We start from the raw sequence: 5,282 nt of genomic DNA on the forward strand, positions 1-5,282 counted from the left end.
GAGACTCTGCCTCAAAAAAAAAAAAATTTTTTTTAAATAATAATTAACAAATAAAAATACAGCCTTTAAAAAGAAGGAAATTCTGCCATGCACAGCAACATAAATGGAACTGCAGGGCATTATGCTAAGTGAAATGAACCAGGCACAGAAAGACAAGTAACACATAATCTCACTTTTAGTGGAATCTAAAAAAGTTGATCTCATGGAAACAGAGTACAAAGATGGTTGCCAGAGGCTGGGGAGGAGGAGAAATGGGGAAAGGGAAGATATTGGCCAAAGGGTACAAAGTTTCACTCAGATTGGAGGAATACATTTAAGTGATCTATTGCACTGCATGGTGACCACAGAAATTGCTAAAATAGATTTTTAAACTTATTTTTGTAATTGACATGTAATAATTGTACACACTTACGGGGTACAGAGTGATATTTCAATAATGTATACAATGCCTAATGATCAATTCAGGGTAATTAACCAGCCTGAGCAAGAGCAAGAACCCCCTCTCTACTAAAAATAGAAAAATTAGCCGGGCATGGTGGCGCATGCCTGTAGTCCTAGCTACTTGGGAGGCTGAGGCAGGAGGATCACTTGAGCTCAGGAGTTGGAGGTTGCTGTGAGCTAGGCTGACGCCACGGCACTCTAGCCTGGGCAAAAGAGTGAGAGCCTGTCTCAAAAAATAAAAATAAAAATCAGGGTAATTAGCATACCCATCAGCTCAAACGTTTATCATTTCTTTTTGTTGGGAACAATCAAAATCCTATTTTTCTAGCTGTTTGAAAATATAAAATATATTATTATTGGCCAGGCTCAGTGGCTCACGCCTGTAATCCCAGCACTTTGGGATGCCGAGGAGAGAGGATCACTTGAGACCAGGAGTTCGAGACCAGCCTGGGCCATATAGCCAGACCCTGTCTCTACAAAATAATTAAAAAATGTATCTGGGCGCAGTGGCACTGGCCTGTAGCCCTAGCTACTCAGGAGGCTGAGGAAGGAGGATGGCTTGAGCCCAGGGAGCTATGACTGTGCTACTGCACTCCAGCCTGGGTGACAGAGGAAGATCTTGTCTCTAAAAAAAAGGAAAAAAATAAGTTACTGTTGACTGTAGTCACCCTACAGTGGTCTAGAACACTAGACCTTATTCCTCTTATCGAGCTGTAATTTTGTATCTGGTAACCTCCCTCCGCTTACCCTCCCTCCCCCTTCCCCTTCTCAGCCTCTAGTAACTAGTTTTGCTAAAATAGATTTTTAAAATTCTCAACACACAAAAAATGGCAAGGTGGTGAGGTGAGGGATATGTTAATGAGCTTGATCGCATATTTCCATAATGTGTGCGTGGATCAAATATTCGCATTGTGTCCCATAAATATACACAATTATTCTTTGTCAATAAAAATTTAAAATTAGGGCCAGGTACAGTGGTTCAGGCCTGTAATCCCAGTGCTTTGAGAGGCCAAGGTGGAAGATTGCTTGAGGCCAGAAGTTCAAGGCTGTAGTGAGCTATGATCATACCACTGCACTCCAGCCTGGGCGACAAAGTGAGACTCTGTCCCTAAATAAATAAATTTTTAAAAATGAAAAAAATAGTTATACATATGGTTTGCACGATATTTCTCATGGACAGTGCTGGCTCATGGAACTTGCCTTCTTCGTTTGGGAGGACATCGGGTGCTGGGGTGCCATTTTTTTTTTCTGGGGCCATCGAACCTCAACAAGGTAACTCTACCAGCTAGGCTGAGTGAGGTCCTGAATTCAAATCCTGGCTCTTCAAATCATAGCCCTCCCAGGCTATGATTCCTTCAATGAGTCACTTGCCCTCTCTGAGCCTCAGTTTCTTTATCTTGAAACTAGGAATGGTTGTTTCTGTCCCCTGAGGGTGTTAGGGGACAGAATGAGATCGTGCATGCAGAGGGCTTAGCACACTGCCTGGTGTGACTGGGGGGGGAGGCAGGGGCCCGGCCTAGGTGGAGGAAGTGATGGCAGGTTTCTCAGGGGAGGGGATGGTTGAGTTGGACCTTGAAGGATGGGGAAATGTTCACTAGGTGGGGAAAAGCATCCTGGGCAAAGGGAACAGAATGTCTAAGGTTGGGAGGCATGGCAGAGCATAACCCATTTGGGAAAAGGTGAGACGTTTGGGTATTGTTTGAGGGCAGAGTGAATCTGTGTTTGGGGAAAGGTAGGGGGTGAGAGATGAGGTTGCAGAAGGCAGCTGGGTTCAGGCCACTCAGCCTTGTAGGTCAAACCACTGAAGCACTAGGGAGCCATAGCAGGCTTCGAGCAGGGGAGGGACCTGACCAAGGGGTGGGCTTGTGGTTTAGCCAGATCCCTCTGGATGGAAGGGGGCGGGACCAGGGCAGGAGACCAGAGACGAGGCTGGGGCACAATGAAGTGGGGCTGGGGGAACACATGAAATCTTTGAAAGACAGAATGGGGAGAAGTGACGGGCTGTGGGAGGTAAGAGGGGGAGGAAAGCATGTGGGACGAGGCCCTGGCCTCTGATTTGGGTGACAGGGTCAACAGGAAGACTGTGCCTGAGCTGGGAACCTGGAGGGAGGAGGCATAGTTATGGCGGAAGCCGAGTCTAGGTGCAGGACAATGGTGGGGCTGAGACCAGGACGTCATCAGTGCTCGGACGGGGCCAGAATCGTGACAGTGGGAGAAGGCGGAGGGCGTGGTCGGATGACTTCACTGCAATGGGCTGAAGTCATGTGCCCTCCCACCCGTATGCTGAAATCCCAACCTCCAGTGTGATGAGGGTGGGGCCCTCATGAATGGGATCAGTGCCCTTATAAAAGGGACAACAGCAGTCTGCAACCCAGCGGAGAGCCCTCGCCACGCTGGCATGCTGCTGAAGAGACTTCCCACCTCCAGGACTGGGGGCGACATGATTCTGTTGTTTCTGAGCCTCCCCGTCCCTGCAGTCTACTGTACTTTGTTACAGCAGCTGAGCTAAGACCCTCACCAGCAGCCAGCAACGTCTGTGGAACAGACACCACCCAGGACAGCAGCCTCTGAGCCCAGGCTCTCTCTGGTTGTCATCTGGTCTATGCCTGGGGACACAGAGATAAGCAGGCTCAGAGCCCCCAGAGGCCAGCCAGCCCGAGGGGAGGGGGAGCCCAGAAGCACACCACAGGAGGCATGGAGTCCCAAGCAGCCCATGCCTCCACCGTGTCACAGCGTGTGATGCATGCAGGCCCCAGAGGACACGGTGATGCATCCCGAGGACTAGGAGCTGTGAGGAATGTCAGGACCAGTTCTTAGGCGGCTTGGAGAGGAAAGGTAAATTAATCAGAAGTATCTCAGCTTCACATGCCAACTGGTTTAGGGAAATATATTTGCACATCAAAAAAAAAAAGAAAAAGTCAAGTGGTAATACCAGCTGAAGTCATAGCTTGATCCAAGGGCTCAACTGATGACATGAAGTCTCTGTCCCTTCTCTGGGTTCCATATTTCTCTGTGATCTTTTTTTCTCAGACAGACTCTCCTTGAGATAGTAAAGTTGGCCTCAGCAGCTCCAGGCTCACATGCCTCCGTCTTAGCAATCCCATAGGGAAGAAATGTTCCCTGCCTAACGGTTCCAGCAAAAATCCCAGGGCCACCATTCACTGGCCCCAGTTGGGTCACATGCCTACCCCTGAACCAATCACTATCATCAGAGGACAGAGGAACTAGAATGCTCTGATTGGCTGGGGCTGGGTCAAGTGCCCTTCCCTGGAAGGGGAGGATGGGCTGAGCCCCAAGACAAGCAGGTGAACCGAGATTTAGAAAGGGCTAGATTCCCAAAGGACGAGCTGGATGTCATTGGCAGAAGGCAAGCAAAGTCACAGATGCCCACGTGGCTGAGAGGTGGGAGAAGTGGGGAAACAGACTTCCTTGTCTGTTAGCAGGGGATGGTATCTTACCCCCTAGGGCTGGGGTGAGCATTCAGTGAAATAATTCAGGTGAGGCATTTAGCAGACTGCGTGGCAGAGAGTAGGTGCTGGAAAAATGTTAGCTATTATTTTAAAAATATTAATCAACATTACTACTGCTAATGATAAGCAGTAGCTATATGCTGTAAGGTAATGAGCTCCCAGGTCCAGGAAGCAACCAAGCTGGAGCTGAGAAAACACACAGTGGAAGCTCATGCTATCTACAATCTGCAAGCCCAGTCTCCACCTGGCTCCTCTTTAGGCTTCTGTCTCCAGATGTAGGAAACGGTTAAGGTGGTTGAACGAACCAAAGGTGTCATCATTCGGGTTGCAGTTAAATGTCACTTCCTCAGAGAAAGGTCTTCTCTGACTACTCTTAGCAAAGCATCCCTTTTATTTTAATATGTCATCCTATTTTATTTTCCTTACAGCGCTTACGACAATCTGAAATCATATTCATTTACTGTCTGTCTCCCCTTTAGAACGTCAGCCCCATGAAGGGAGGGATCTCGGTTTGTTCACTGCCCTGTCCCCATTTGCCTAGCACAGCGCCTGGCACACAGCAGGTCTTTGATAAATACATATTGAATGACTAGAGAAATACTACTAATAAATACAAATAGTGCCCAGTTTTCTGAGAGGTAGTGAGTTCCCCATTAAGGGAGGTGTCCAAGCTGAAGCTGAACGATCTGTACTTTGCAATTGATGCTGCAAGGCCCCAAACCAGTTCCTCTCCGGACCTCGGTTTCCTCATTTATAAAATGAATGTGGGTGACTCAAGAAGGTTAGAATTTTTAAAAAATGTAAAATAAATGAATACAATGGGTGTGGGCAGATGGGCTCCTAGCCCGCCCCTGCCTGCGACCCCCGCGGGGGCCAGCAGGGGGCGCGGGGCCCCTGCCCAAAAGTCCGCGGTGGACGCGTCTCGATGTCCCTGGAACATTCTGCGCCCCGCCGGCTTCTGGGCGCTGGGGAACGCAGGGGGCGTGCGCGGATGCGGAGTGTCCAGGGCGCGCAGTCCGGGCGCGTCGCCGTGCGGGGCGCGGGAGGGACGTGACTCAGACGCGCGCTCCCCGGGCCCCCAATTCTCGCGAGGGGGCGCGCACGGCCTCGGGAACCCGCGCGGCGCCGCGTCCATTTTTACCCCAGCGCAGCTAAAAATAGTCGCCGCACTCGGAGCCGAGCCCGAAATAGCGGCCCCCAGATAAGGCAGGACGACTCAGCGCTTCCGGGGAGCGGAAGGGGGAGGCAGTGGGGGGGCGCCGGTGCTGGGCTCTGCCTGGCCGAGCAGGCTCCACCGTCCCCAGCGCACCCCACTCGGTCCTCGCCCCCAACTGCGACCCCCCCGCCCTGCCACTGGCCTCGCTTCATCCC

This window comes from Propithecus coquereli, unplaced genomic scaffold, assembly GCF_000956105.1.
Source record: "Propithecus coquereli isolate 6110/MARCELLA unplaced genomic scaffold, Pcoq_1.0 Scaffold42, whole genome shotgun sequence".
Classification (NCBI taxonomy): domain Eukaryota; kingdom Metazoa; phylum Chordata; class Mammalia; order Primates; family Indriidae; genus Propithecus; species Propithecus coquereli.